The 14,488-nt window shown below is 47.0% G+C and overlaps 1 protein-coding gene across 1 annotated transcript in view; it reads right to left on the bottom strand.

The window, feature by feature from the left end:
* LOXL2 (lysyl oxidase like 2) overlaps positions 1-13,688 on the bottom strand; it is a 93,038-nt gene extending 79,350 nt beyond the window's left edge. Inside the window, exon 1 of the mRNA XM_021665141.2 lies at positions 13,521-13,688. The gene's annotated coding sequence lies outside the window, so the exon portion shown is untranslated. The remainder of the gene's footprint in view (positions 1-13,520) is intronic.
* Positions 13,689-14,488: the final 800 nt, after the last annotated feature.

Here is a 14,488-nt window from a genome sequence, read left to right on the forward strand (position 1 = left end):
AAGAAAATTTAAATTCTCTAGTAGCCACATTCCAAAAGTAAAATGAAACAGATGAAATAAATGTTAATGATATATTTTATTTGATGCAATAAGTATCCCAAATATTATCATTTCAACATGGAATCAATATAGAAAGTATTTATGAGATGTTTTGCATTTTTTTTTTTGTACTAAGTCTTTGAAATCCAGCATGTATTCTGCGTTTGCAGTGCATCTCAATTCCAGCCAGTGCATGGGAAGTGTCTGGTGGCCCCATACGGTGCTGGCTACCATAACGCAAACACAGCTTTGGACAGCCCCCTGAGCAAGGCATTTTCAGCATCTGTAATTCCCTAAGGAAAGACCAAGGGACAGAAAGGCTACATGATTTTCTTACAGAGTGATCAAGGTGGGCTTTGCACCCAGACCAGCCAGATACCAGAGCGGACACCCTTATTCACTAATTGTTATTATCCCTGTCACTGAGACAAACATACCCTGGCATGTCTAGCCTTGCCCAGCAGCCAATTCACTTAAACAGGCTACTCTGGTTTTAAAAATTTGAGCTTCAACTATGAAATGTACTAGGAACCAAATGATTACAAATAAAGAAAAAACTGAATTTTACTTTGAATAAAATAAAAATAAAAAAACAGGCTGGGTGCAGCAGCTGATGCCTGTAATCCTAGCACTTTGGGAGGATGAGGTGGACGGATCACTTGCGGTCAGGAGTTTGAGACTAGCCTGGCCAACATGGTGAAACTCCATCTCTACTAAAAAATACAAAAAAATGAGCCGAGCATGGTGGGATTACAGCTGGGATCACATACCTGTAATCCCAGCTGCTCAGGAGACTGAGGCAGGAAGCTAGCTTGAACCCTGCAAGTGGAGGTTGCAGTGAGCCAAGATCATGCCACTGCAACCAGCATGGGCAACAGGGTGAGACTTCCTCTCCAGAAAAACAAAATATAAGTGCTGTATGTCTCATGATGTCTTAGCATAAACAAATATGATAAATTTCCATCTACCCATCCAGACATTTGAGGACATCTGGACAAATGGCAGATACATTTCTCTTCTTCATACCTGTTCTATTAGTCCTTGCTCAGAGGTCTTTAAAAGAAATAAAAAAGCCTGGTGGAGATACCACAGTGGGAAGAGTTTTTAGGAAGCAGGCAGATCTATTCTCAGCATTCACCTTGGAGGACCTCCAAGGGCGTCTCAACACTGACAGTCTAAGAAGCATCTGCTCCAGTGAAGTCACCTCAGTCCACACAGTGGAAATTCCAGGACCCTCCTCTACCCTTAATGCAAGCAGAGAGCATCTGCCAACTGGGTCAACAGAACACAGGAGACTCAGGCTGAGGATCTCCACTGCTCTCTTCACACACTCCAAAGAGATGCAGCTTTCATAGGCACACAGGGGTACAGCCCACAAGGGGAAGGCCTCCCAAGGTGCTAGGATTATAGGCACGAGCCAAGGTGGGAAGCCCATCTTGAAGAGTATCCTGTTCAAACCTCGTTTTGAGTGAGGTCTGTGAGCTGCTGTGGCGGATGGCCTTAATTATTCACACAGCTGAGCCAGGAGTGGGTCATAATTAGAGGACAAGTCAAGATGCCTAAGGACTGAAATCTGTGACTGACACAAATAAGAGACCGCCAGGAAAAGTTGGTTGTGCCTGGCTCTTCAGAAAGGGAGAAACTATCCCCCTAATACGGTCTCACTGGGCTCTTGACTGAGCAGCTGAGAATGCTCTTACATTCAATGCAATCCATTCAAGACTACAATATTCACACAGTTGATTCTGGTATAAGCTTTGCCAGCAAGAGGCACACAGGGGTATGAGAGAGATCAGCAAAGAATTCCTCCGCATCACAGGGACTCAGGGAGTAAGGTATGCCTTGTAAATACCAGCTGGGATCAGCTTACCCTCCAGGGTCTCGGGCACCTTCCGGTGCAGGGACCCATTCAGATAGCCCGCAGCACACTCTGCCACCTCTTTACTGACTGTAACCAGCATGGGCTAGTGGCTTAGTCAGGCAGAACCTGGTTCAAATCTTCTCTCTTCGCTTATTAGCTCTGTGACCTAGGCCCACTAAGATTTTTCTAAGTCTCAGGATTTCAAATGGAAATAATATGTACTTAAAAACAACCTTTTTATTTTTTTGAGATGAGTCTCGCACCGTCACCTGGGCTGAAGTGCAATGGCGTGATCTCCGCTCACTGCAATGTCCGCCTCCCAGGTTCAAGGGATTCTTCTGCCTCAGTCTCCCGAGTAGCTGGGATTACAGGTGCCCACCACCATGCCCGGCTAATGTTTTGTATTTTTAGTAGAGACAGGGTTTCACTATGTTGGCCAGGATGGTCTCAAACTCCTGACCTCGTGATCCTCCCACCTCAGCCTCCCAAAGTGCTGGGACTACAGGCATGAGTCACTGTGCCCGGCCAAAAACAACTTTTTTAAGGAAAAATATGAAACATCTTTTCAGGCCAGTTGTAAAAATTAAAGATCAAAATTAAATATAAGCAATGGCATTATGCAGCTTAGTATCACTCAAAACTGTAGTTGCTACTTAAATAACCTGATCTTGGTTCAAACAGGTGCTGCCTGCTAGATTCAGGTCAGGTTATTCAAGCAGCTACTACAGTTTTGAGTGATATAAAGCTGCATAATGCAGTTGCTTATATTTAATTTTAATCTTCAGCTTCCCTAAGTGTTATCTGGAGAACTGTGAGCTGCCAGGGCTGAGCCTAGGTAGTTGCTTCTGGATGCAGCTCCTTGCAACAACTTCAAAACTGGAAATGGGCTGCGTGTAGTGCTCATGTGTGTAATCTTAGCACTTTGGAAGGCCAAGGCAGGAGGACTGCTTGAGCTCAGGGGTTTGAGACCAGCTTGGGCAACATAGGGAGATCCTGTCTCTACAAAAGAATTTTTTTTTTTTAATTGGCTGGGCATAGTGGCAAATGCCTATACTTCCAGCTACTCGGGTGGCTGAGCCAAGAGAATCACTTGAGCCCAGGAGGTCGAGGCTGCAGTGACCACTGATTGTGCCACTACACCCCAGTCCAGCCTGGGAGACAGAGCTGAGACTTGTCTCCAATATATATATACACACACACATATATATACACAAAAAAAAACACTAGAAATGTACATTTGCTGCAAAGAATATACAATATTAACAAAAAGCTTAATTATCTAAATAAAAAGTTGTCTTCTCACATACTGTATAAATTACACATGTGCAAAATTGTGCCAAGTTTGCAAATAAGGCTTTTAAGCAGGGCTTGTATCAACCAATGCCTGCTGATCTTGCTGAGAGCTGGGGAAGAGGGATGGGTTGGAGGGGGAGAAGGAGGTTCTAAACCGTGATCTCGCCCAAGGTTCTGAGTTGGTCATGAACAGTACTGTTACAACTGTCTGACAAGCATCATTCATTGTAAGACATCGTTAGCCTTCAAAGCACCTGTCACCCTAAAAACTTTCCAGTACATTCCAGAATCCCTGATTTTTCTCATCCCAGTAGTCGTATTGTCCTGATAATGGATGAGTGTTTGAAAATCCTTCATGAAGCCTTACTTAATTTTGACCCAGCAGAGCTAACAGAAGAAAAGAAGAAAACATCAAACTGGCCTTTTCCAGGGTCTTTTTCTGAGGCTACTACCTTGACAGCTGAGTCAGCTGCCTAGGAAGGAATGTGAACACTCTCCAGTATCAAGACTTTCCTTGAAGCTATTTAAATTTTTTTTCTTTCTCCAAAAGCAATCCCTTTTGAATCATTTCATCATGCACCTAAAAAGGCATTCTGTGTTATAGAATTCACCTGCTTAAAGGTACCTTCTGGAAAATCAAGTGACAACTGGCTTCCTAGTTCATTCTTAAACACAGGAGAAACCTAGAACGCGGCCTCTGATCAATGACGCTTGACCTGTGGCACGCAGTCGAATAATGCCCCATGTGACCAACCGATTCCTAGTCAATGGCAACAATTGTTTTTATTCCCAAAAGCAATAAAAATTCCTACTATGTACAGATACAGGGGAAAACGCACTGCAAAAATTATACACTGTATTTGGACATCATGCTTTTAGATTTTTAAGAGCGCTGACAGGACCTCAGATCCTGATGTAATGCTCATAACTGTCCCTTTCCCTAATATGAGTATGTGGGGCATAAGACTCTCACAAAGCGGCTTCAATGGGACCCTACTTTGCTTGCCTGGCCTCTGGCAGGTCCCCATAAGTAGTAAAGTGATTCATCCCTCCCAGCACTGGCTCCACATCTTGTGCCTTGGAGCTCCTAGCAACAGTCCTGTCTGCCCCAGATTTGAAGCATCTCATAAACAACCTGGCGATTCTCAGCCAGGAGCAGTGCCCCACCCTGCCAAGGGCAATGGCTTGCAACAGTGCAGCTCAAAGCTCAGCTGAATTCTTCCCTCCAGACAGAATGTTCCGCTTGACATTTCTGCCAGATGCTGGCATTCACATTTGGGTCAGGGGCTAGGGTGGGGTCTCTCTGCTCCATCAGACCCTCCCTACCTGGGATTCCTGCTTGGACCGACAGGAGAGATGAATGGTCCTCATTCATGGCCCAGAGCACACTGCGGAGTGGTGATCCCAGCTGTGGTCCAGAGCTGCCTCTGGCCTCATAGGGAACACATTCCTTTGTAGAAGGAGGCTGTCTTGGGTGAATGGGGTTTGCTCAGAGAATGAGGGAAGTGGTTCGGGGGCCAGATGACCCTTTAGAACCACCTCAGACAAGAATGGAGACTTTTAACACCAAGCTTGCCCCGGGCCGTCTGGTCCACTTGGCCACCCGCCAAAGATTCTACTTCAGTCCCGTCTATTTCTGGCCACAAAGTGGGAATGTTCAGGGCACAGTGAGATGGTGAGAAAGTAAGCATACAAAACTGCATTTTTTTCCCCAGCCTCCAAAAAGAGGTCTTTGTTGGCATAATTTGTTGTGACCAATGGGGAATCCCCACAGCCCACCTCTGACTCTGAGTGGAATCTCATTCTGACCAGGTTGTTTCCTGGGGAGGTGGAAGGTACAATTTCAAAAACTTTAAAATGTGCCTACCAGAGACTCTCAGATTGGATCAGACTGTAAAAACCAATAACACAGTGTCTATAAGACACACCTCTTCTCTGCAGCCCATAAAGAAGGGGTAGGGAAAATCCAAAATTGGTGATTTTGCTTAAAGGCAATTCAGAAAGTGATTGGTACAAGATGGCTGCATTAGTCCGTTTCACACCGCTGATAAAGACATACCTGAGACCAGGTAATTTATAAAGAAAAACAGGTTTTATGTACTCACAATTCCACGAGACTTGGGGAGGCCTCACAGTCATGGTGGAGGGTAAAAGACATGTCTTACATGGCGGCAGGCAAGAGAGAGAATGAGAGCCACGTGAAAGAGGTTTCTCCTTATAAAAACATCAGACCTCGTGAGACTTGTTCAATACCACAAGAACAGCACAGGGGAAATTGCCCCCATGATTCAGTTATCTCCCACTGGGTCGCTCGCATAACAGGTGGGTATTATGGGAGCTACAATTTAAGATGGGATTTGGGTGTGGACACAGCCAAACCATATCAGTGCCTATTGGGTTCATATTATCCAATCCCCACACCCTACACAAACAACCAACAACAACAAAACAAGAGATGCGATTTGACTAAAAGGTAACACGTAACAATTGGAAAAACATGGCCAGCATCTGAGTGTGGTCTCAGATTCAAATCTGGCTGCAAATGGGGAAGAGTTTTAGGTCTTCATGGGCTACGTAAAGAGCTGAAGTGGCCAGCATCGTGACTGGCTCAGTCACCGCAATTATAAAATCAGCAACAATCTGGCCAAAATCCAGGAGACATATCATACTCCCATCAACCACTGAAGAGTGCCCGACCTCATAGCATTTACAAAAATAATTTGAAATGGATCAAAGACCTAAATGTAAAAGCTAAAACTGTAAAACCCTTAGAGTAAAACATAGAGTAAGTTTTCATGACCTCGGATTTGGCAGTGATTTCTTAGACATTACACCAAAAGCACAAGAAACAAAAGGAAAATATGTGTAAATTAATGTTATCAAAATAAAACTTCTGCACATCAAAAAATGTTTTGAAGATGCTTCATGAACCAGGGCAGCAGTGGTGAGGGTGGTAAAAGAGGGTGATGGCCAAATATTTATCAGTTATTGTTTTGTCATTGTCTATTTGCATGTCTGTTTCTCTTTTAAGCTGGTGATCCTCCATCCCTAGATGTTTTAAGGAAAGGAGCTACTTAAATCTCATAACTAATCTGTGATTATAAACTGACTCTTTCAAATCACAGATTATAAACTGTGTTCTTTCAAATACCTCTTCCAAACCCCCTCATGGTAGAGAAAAATCAACTTCCAGTCCTAAGATCTTGAGGTATAGCTGAAGCAGCCATATTCAGGCATGAAATGTATTTGAAATCTCCTGCTTTGCCTTTAAATTCATGCACTCTTGGTAATGTTCTATTCTTGATGTAGTAGCAAGGGCATGTTGACTTTGTAAGTTCATTCACAACAGGCATTTGTACACCAATGTTCACAGCCAAAAGGTGGAAACAACCCACATGTCCACCAGTGGAGGAAGAGATAAACAAATATGGTTTATCCAAACAATGAAATATTATTCAGCCTCAAAAAAGAAGGAAATTCTGACACAAGCTACAACATGAAAAAACCTGGAAGCCATGCTAAGTAAAACAAGCCAGACACAAAAAGACAAATATCATATATTCCACTTATATGAAGTTCCTAGTTCAGTCATACTCACAGAGACAGAAAGTAGAATGGGGTTAGTGGGAGGGGGGCAATGGGGTTAGTGTTCAGTGGGTACAGAGTTGCTGTTCTGGAAGATGCAAAAGTACCAGAGATGGCCGATGGTGATGGTAGCAATGTCAACACACTTCACTGCTTAAAAATGGTTAAGATGGTCAGGCATGGTGGCTCATGCCTATAATCCCAGCACTTTGGGAGACTGAGGCAGGCGGATCATGAGGTCAAGAGTTCAGGACTAGCCTGGCCAAAGTGGTGAAACTCTGTCTCTACTAAAAATATAAAAATTAGCTGGGCTTGGTGGTGTATGCCTGTAATCCCAGCTACTCAGGAGGCTGAGGCAAGACAATTGCTTTAACCAGGGAGTCAGAGGTTGCAGTGAGCCGAGATTGCGCCACTGTACTCCAGCCTGGTGACAGAGCGAAACTCCGTTTCAAAAAAATAATAATAATTAAAAAAAGGTAAAGATGGTGAGTTTTATGTTGTGTATATTTCACCACAATAAACACAAAAGCAACCCAAAAAGCCTATATAGGTATATACTTAGGATCAATGTGATTTTACCTATATGTGCTATTCTTTGGGCGGGTGAAACCTTCTTCAGAAATATGCTTTTCCCTGGGCATAGTGGTGCATGCCTATAGTCCCTGTTACTCAGGAGGCTGAGACAGGAGAATTGTTTGAACCTGAAACGTGGAGGTTGCAGTGAGTCAGATCACACCATTGCACTCCAACCTGGGAGACTCAGTCTCAAAAAAAAAAAAAAGTGCTTTACTCAATTTTTATTTGTAATTGTTTTAGAAAAGTTTTAGAAAGATATTTTAAAAACTATCTTTCTCACTACATCTTCGAGTCATGCAGGCACTGAACGGTGTATCGGGACAAGGCTGGGGGCACAAGAACTTCATGGATCCAAGGTCCAGAAAGATATTATAAAGAAACTGCAAATTAAGTTGTCCACAAGTCATCGCTTTAAGTTTTCCTGTTGTAAGTGTGTGTTTTACAGACGAGTGGCACCATTTTTGCAGATGATACCCTCGGCACTTTGTTGGCGACACGTCAAGGAGGATTTGTGTGTTGCCACAGGACATCCAGAGGATCAGCTGCGTCTGCTTATCTGACATGGATTGTAGCAATGAAAAAACTGAAAAGAAAACATTGCTCTATGCTTAGAAGACTATAATTAAATATAATACTTAAGGTATCCCAATGAAGGGATCAAAAGCCCTGGACAAGAAGAACCTACTAACTGTGGTTCTAACCACACCCTCGGCCTCTGCTGAGCTAGTTCTTGTTTTCATCTGCCACACACACCACTTGCCTGTTGATATTGTCTGGGCCACAGGAAGTGCAAAAGATTGGTTAAAACTCTGGACAGAAATCTGAACTAAACAGTCCCCATCATGCCTTATCATCATCTAGCAACTGGCTATTCTTTTTTAGTTTGTTTTTGAGACAGGGTCTCACTCTGTCGCCCACGCTGGCATGCACTGCAGCCTTGACCTCCTGGGCTCAAGCAATCTTCCTGCCTCAGCCTCCTAAGTAGCTGGGACTATAGCATGCCTGACTAAGTTTTTTCTTTTTTTGTAGGGACGGGGTCTCCCTATGGTGCCAGCTATTCTGAAAAGGTACCTAGAGATGTCCCTGATACTGGTCACGGAAGAAGGGCTGCCAACACGCTTGGCCAAGAGGTGTTCCCTGCTGAGCAAGTGCTGTGTTGGACAGCAGTGGGTGCATCTGTGGAATTACTCAGGTGAGAGATTCCTGATGTCTTGCTTCAACCCCCACAGGACTGAAGACTTAGGAGACTCAGCTGTGTGTTGCTCTGGCTGCACCTCTGTGAATGTCTGGGTGGCCTTTCCTTGTCTAGCCTGCAACTGCTATTCCCGCCTTGTCTGTGGGTCTAGAGCAGAGTGGCCTCTGGCCACTTCATCTGAGACTTCATGGCCCACCCAGGGTGTGACTGCCATGCAGACTGACCACAAAAGCCTTTCTCCAGAGGGAAATGGACGATGACAGTGACAAGCTGCTCTTTTAAAGCCAGGTAGCCCCTGGGAGTGGGAAATGACATCTCCTTCTGTGGTTTGAATACTTGTCCCTCTAAAAAATTCACGTTGAAACTTAATCCCCAATGTGGCAGTTTTGAGAGGTGGAGCCTTTAAGACGTGAGTCATGAGTGCTCTGCCCTTGTAAACTAATTAATCCATCCATTGATTAATAGATGAATGGGTTATCATGGGAAGGGAATTGGTGGCTTAACAAGAGGAAAAGAGACTTGAGCTAGCATGTTAGCATGCTCAGTGGGCTAACATGTTAGCATGCTCAGCCTCCTCATGATGCAATGTCCTGTATCACCTTGGGATACTGCCAAGTCCCCACCAGCAAGAAGGCCCTCACCAGAGACAGCTCCTGGACCTTGGACTTCTCAGCCTCCATAACCATAAGAAGTAAATTCCTTTTGTTTATAAGTTACCGAGTTTCAGGTATTCTGTTATAAGCAACAGAAAATGGACTAACACAGCTCTAAGGCTCCCCAAACTCTAAAATGAAGGAAGCAATCATGCTTGTGCAACTGCAGCTGATGTGAAATCACCTAGAAATTCTTCCTCCATGGAGACAGCCTGTTAGCTAAGGAAAAAGGATCTCTGGCTGCCAGAAGACAGGGTGGGTTAAGGTTAATGTCTTGCCCCTTTGAGTTCCTCCACTTGAATGGAATTGGGTTGACCAGTTTCTCTGCCCCTAACTGGCTATTTTATGGAAAGTCTGTTCATTCCCTGTTTCAAAGTAACAAGCATGACAGCAGAACATGTAGGAGTCCTGTGACAAGGGATTCCTTTTTCCCACGTATCCTGTCAACTTGAGAGTCTCGTTAACAAGGTGGAGAAATTTCTTAATCACTCAATTTCAACAACAAACTTAAGTAATGAAAATGCTAAAAGCGGAAGGCTCTGCTGTTGTATTAGTCTGTTCTCACGCTGCTAATAAAGACATACATGAGACTGGGTAATCTGTAAAGGAAGGAGGTTTAACGGACTCACAAGGCCTGATGGCTGGGGAGGTCTCACAATCATGGCGGAAGACGAAGGAAGAGCAAAAGGACATCTTACATGGAGGCCGGCAAGAGAAGGTGTGAAGAGGGACTCCCATTTGTATCACATCTCACGAGACTTATTCACTACCACAAGAACAGCACGGGAAAGACCCACCCCCATGATTCAATTATCTTTCATCAGGTCCTTCCTACAACACATGGGAATTATAGGGGCTACAATTCAAGATGAGATTTGGGTGGGGACACAGCCAAGCCATTATCAGGTGTTACATATATTAACTGGTCAAATGCAGAATAAAGTCATGCATAAACTAAGGACTTCAATGGGAAGCCTACGTAACTCCACTTCTCTGTCATAGGATTTGAGGGCTCCAGCATGAAGGTACCAGTTGTTAGAGGACTCAGGTGATGCTCAAAGAGGGGAGATTGTCCTCTTTCTGGGACAGAGGACCAGATTTCTTTCTGGGACCTTGGTTTCTTCCAGGAATCCCAGCAACAGTCATTTCACTCATCCTATTTTTATATCTTGAAGTCAAAGAATGAGGAAGTATAATGCTCTCTAGCTCAGAAAGGGCAGCTCTGAGCCCCTCACAGTTTTGCAATGAGCTATGAAACAAACCCTGGCTTCCTGACTTTGCATTTCATTTATCTCAAGCACCAAATGTCCAATTAGTAAATATTTACACAGGGATTTCTGACAGCAGGTGTATAGGAAGTGATAAGCCCGGGATGAAGCCTGAGCCAAGAAGAACTCTTCAGAGAGCAACTGGGAATCCATGAGTAACACAGAGAACCAGAACCACCACACTGCAGCCATGAGGCTGGGTTAGACCCTGACTCCCTGGGTCAAAAGCTGTGCCCTCTGCACAGCTCATCTGCTTATCCATTTCCTCAGCTGAGAAATAAGTTTGAAAATACCCACCTAACTCTTTAGTGGGACCTTGTAAGAATCAAATGACATAGTGGACAGAAAAGTAGTTTGAAAGAAGTAACATAAAACAGGAATGTAACAAGTTACACAAATCAACAGAACTCACATTGACTACTGAAAAAAAAAGACATTTTAGGGAAAATTGGTAAATGTTTAAATACAGAGTGCTATTTGGCATTAAATAATACCAAAGAATTTTTGTTAGTTTTCTTAGGTTTAAAGATGGCATCATAGTTATTTAATCTTTAGAAATCACACTGAAACATGCAGCAACCAGCACAGAAAATCTGCTTCCTTCACAAAGCCCTTCCATGCTGGCCATCTAGAGGTCAAAGGACAAGGACTTGGGAAGAGGCCAGGAGAGGCCAGGCAAGGAGCCCAGTTGGAAAGAAAATAAATAGAAGGCTGGGTATGGTGGCTCACACCTGTAATCCCAGCACAGGAGGCCAAGGTGCGGGGGGGATCACCAGGTCAGGAGATTGAGACCATCCTGGCTAACATGGTGAAACCTCATCTCTATTAAAAATACAAAAAAATAGCTGGGCATTGTGGCATGCGCCTGTAGTCCTAGCTACTCAGGAGGCTGAGGCAAAAGAATCGCTTGAACCCAGGAGGCAGAGAGGTTTCAGTGAGTGGAGATCACACCACCGCACTCCAGGCTGGGCAACAGAGTGAGATTCTGCATCAAAAAGAAAGAAAGAAAGAAAGAAAAGAAATAGAAGCATCTTTGCAGAATCTCCTATCTGTGATGCTTAAAATGTCAGCCAATGTGTGATATCAAGCACATGTTTTGTCTTCAGACCTGAGTTTCATACTCAACTTTGCCACACAATGCCTAGGTGACCTTAGATTAAGTCATTAAGACAAAGTTACAGGGAAGCAAATGCACGTGCATGCACACACATACATACACACGTGCACACACATGTGCACACATATGCACATATACAAGTGCACACATGCACACATACACAAGCAAGCATGCGCACAAATACACATGCATGCACATACAGGTGTGCACACACATGCAGAGGAACACACATGCACATACATACTACATGCACACACGTATGCTCACACACATGCACGAACATAACCATGCCTTGCACACACGTGCACTCACGGGCACACACACATACACGTGCACACACGAATACACAAACGTGCACTCGCACAATCAGTAAGATTCAATTCCCTTGAGGTGAGCCCGGGTAGCCACCAGGGGCCCACGGGGTGCATGCATTCTGTCGTAAGTCTAATGGTCATTCCAGGGCAGATACTAGGGATCAGGAAGAGGAACAGGACAAAGGTGAGGAGAGAGATTAAAAATTTTGTCAAGTCAAGATGCAGTGAGTCAGTCACTTATCTGGGAACTGACCAGGGAAATGAATTTTTCCTCTTCCAGCCTAAACCCCATCCCTGACCATTAAGTACATGACACACCATCAATAACTAATTCATTCCACCAAAGATGACAAATGACGATTCGGGGTTCCAGGACAGACAGGCTAGCGGAGGCATGAGGGAGGGACCTGGAGTAAGAGGTACGCGTTTCAGTCCCCACACTGACTAACCCAATGGCCCTGGGCCTCAGTGATTTTCTTCCTAGGAGAGAGAGAAAAAAGCACTGCGTTTGAGATCTCCACAATTCTAAGACCTTAGGGACAAAAGTAATTTGGAGCATGTTTCTGCCTGTCATGCACATCTCTCTCCTCATCAGGACTCGGTTTCCTAACCACACTGAGTAGTTCAGCCCCTCCCCTGCCGTGTTCTGCGGCGTTCTCCTCCCTGCTACCCTCACCCACACCCCCACCCCACACTCCTGCGGTTTGATGGTCTTAGCCCTCCGCATGGAGAGGAAGGAACCTCGCTTGTTTCTCCCAATCATGTCTGTTCCAGCACCGATTCCAGGGACACCTCGGGCAGGCAGCTACACCTGGAAGGTTTCCAGCTTTGGGCTGGTGAGAGGGGGCGCGGTGGGCAAAGCGCCTGCGTAAAGTTGTACCACTGGGGACCGCGGGACCAACGGCGTAAGACTGGCGTCAGCTGTACCCTTAACTTCGCTCGTGCCCGTTTTTCCAACTCCAGAGTTTCTCGGTGACGACGGCGGGAGAGGGTCCCCGGTCCCCGGAGAGCCGGGGCGACCTGGGAGTACATACCTGGCGTGCCGCGCGCGCCTCCGCTCCCGGACTCAGGGTGCTCCCGCGCTCCCACAGCCTTAGCAGGCTGGGGGCGAACCGGGTCCAGGCAGTGACGCTACAGCTCCCGGGCTCAGCCCCTGGGGTTCCCCGCCCCCACTCCGTCCCAGCCAGCCCGCTCTCCATCCCCAAAACCACAGCTCCGAGGGCCTGAACTGTGCCCCCCGTCCCCCACTCCTCAATAATCAGAACTCCATAGACGCTGTCCCTCGAGCAGCGCTGCACTCTCCAAGACGCCCAGCGCGCACAGAGACTCCACTGGCTCCATCCCGCCTGACTACGGGGGCTCGGGACGGTCAAGGAACCCAGCGCCGCGCCCGGCCCAGACGAGGCGGGGCCGTCCGGGGCGGCAGGGGGACCCGTGGGGGGCAGGAGGACCCGTGAGCTGGCACGTCCTCGCATCGTTCTCGCAAGAAGTCCTCGAGAACGCCCCAAGCACTGTCAAGACGCAGCCCCGCGCAGGGCTAAGCCTGGAGACCCAACAGGGACGCTCCCGCTTTCCCGCGAACCGCTTCGGCGAGGCGGTGGCGAGGGAAGCGCTCTTACTTGGTTTCTGGGGTCAGCAGTAGCCAGGCTGGGACCGCGCTCTCTACGGTGGTCTCTCTCCGCGTCCGCCGCCGCTGAGCCCCCTTCCCGAGCAGAGGGCGGGGGCCGAGGTCTCCGACGGCTGGAGAAAGCGAGTCCCGAGCGTAGGCAGCCGCACGCCAGAGTCGCGCGTTTGCTCTTTTCCGCCTTACTTTTAACCACAGGAGGACGGCAAACCCCTCCCCGGACCCACCCCCTTCCCCGAAGGCAGCCGAGGCGGCAGGCCCGGCCTCCAGCCTCTTTTGTTGTAATTCGAGAGCGGCCACTCCCAGGGCCGGAGGGAGCTCCTCGGGGCAGCCCTTCCCAGGCTCCTCGCGCCCGGGTTTCCGGAGCCTGAGAAGCCCTAGAGGGGGCCTTTCCTCGGGAGACTCCTCTACCCACCCATCCCCCGCAGCGCTCCCAGAATTTAACCCTTCCTTGTCCACTAGCCTTAGGGCCCGTGCCTAGTCCACCTTCTATCCCGAAAACCCTGGCCCTGCCTGGCACATAGTACACGCTCAATAAAAACTGTCGAATGACTGTTCAGAAACTTGGCTCCGTCTGGCCTGAGTTCCACCTCCCTTTCCTGTAGGGGCAAAACATCCTGAACGAGTAAACAGCCCCCTTTCGGCCAGATCACATCTCTGGCCCTGGCCAAGCCTCTTCTCCTCCGAGGACTAGATTTATTCTTGGTAAATTCAACGCTTTGGATTCTGTGACCTCTGGGTCCTTCCTGGAATGGCAGGGCTCGGATGAACAAGCCCTGTGCTTGGAGACCGAACAGGACGCAGCTAAGCGGGGGACCATTGTGCAGAAGGACCTCCTGTGCCTGGCTCGGAGGCTCCCGGGTGCGGGGTGGGCATGCTGGAAGAGCCCTCTGCACAGAGAGGGCTCCTTACGCAAGAGCAGGGCTTTGCCAGGGCCAAGGAGGCAGCTGGCTGCAAAACAAG

The sequence above is a fragment of the Aotus nancymaae genome, unplaced genomic scaffold (genome assembly GCF_030222135.1).
Source record: "Aotus nancymaae isolate 86718 unplaced genomic scaffold, 86718_ANA_hifiasm-v0.15.2.pri h1tg000079l, whole genome shotgun sequence".
Taxonomy (NCBI): Eukaryota; Metazoa; Chordata; class Mammalia; order Primates; family Aotidae; genus Aotus; species Aotus nancymaae.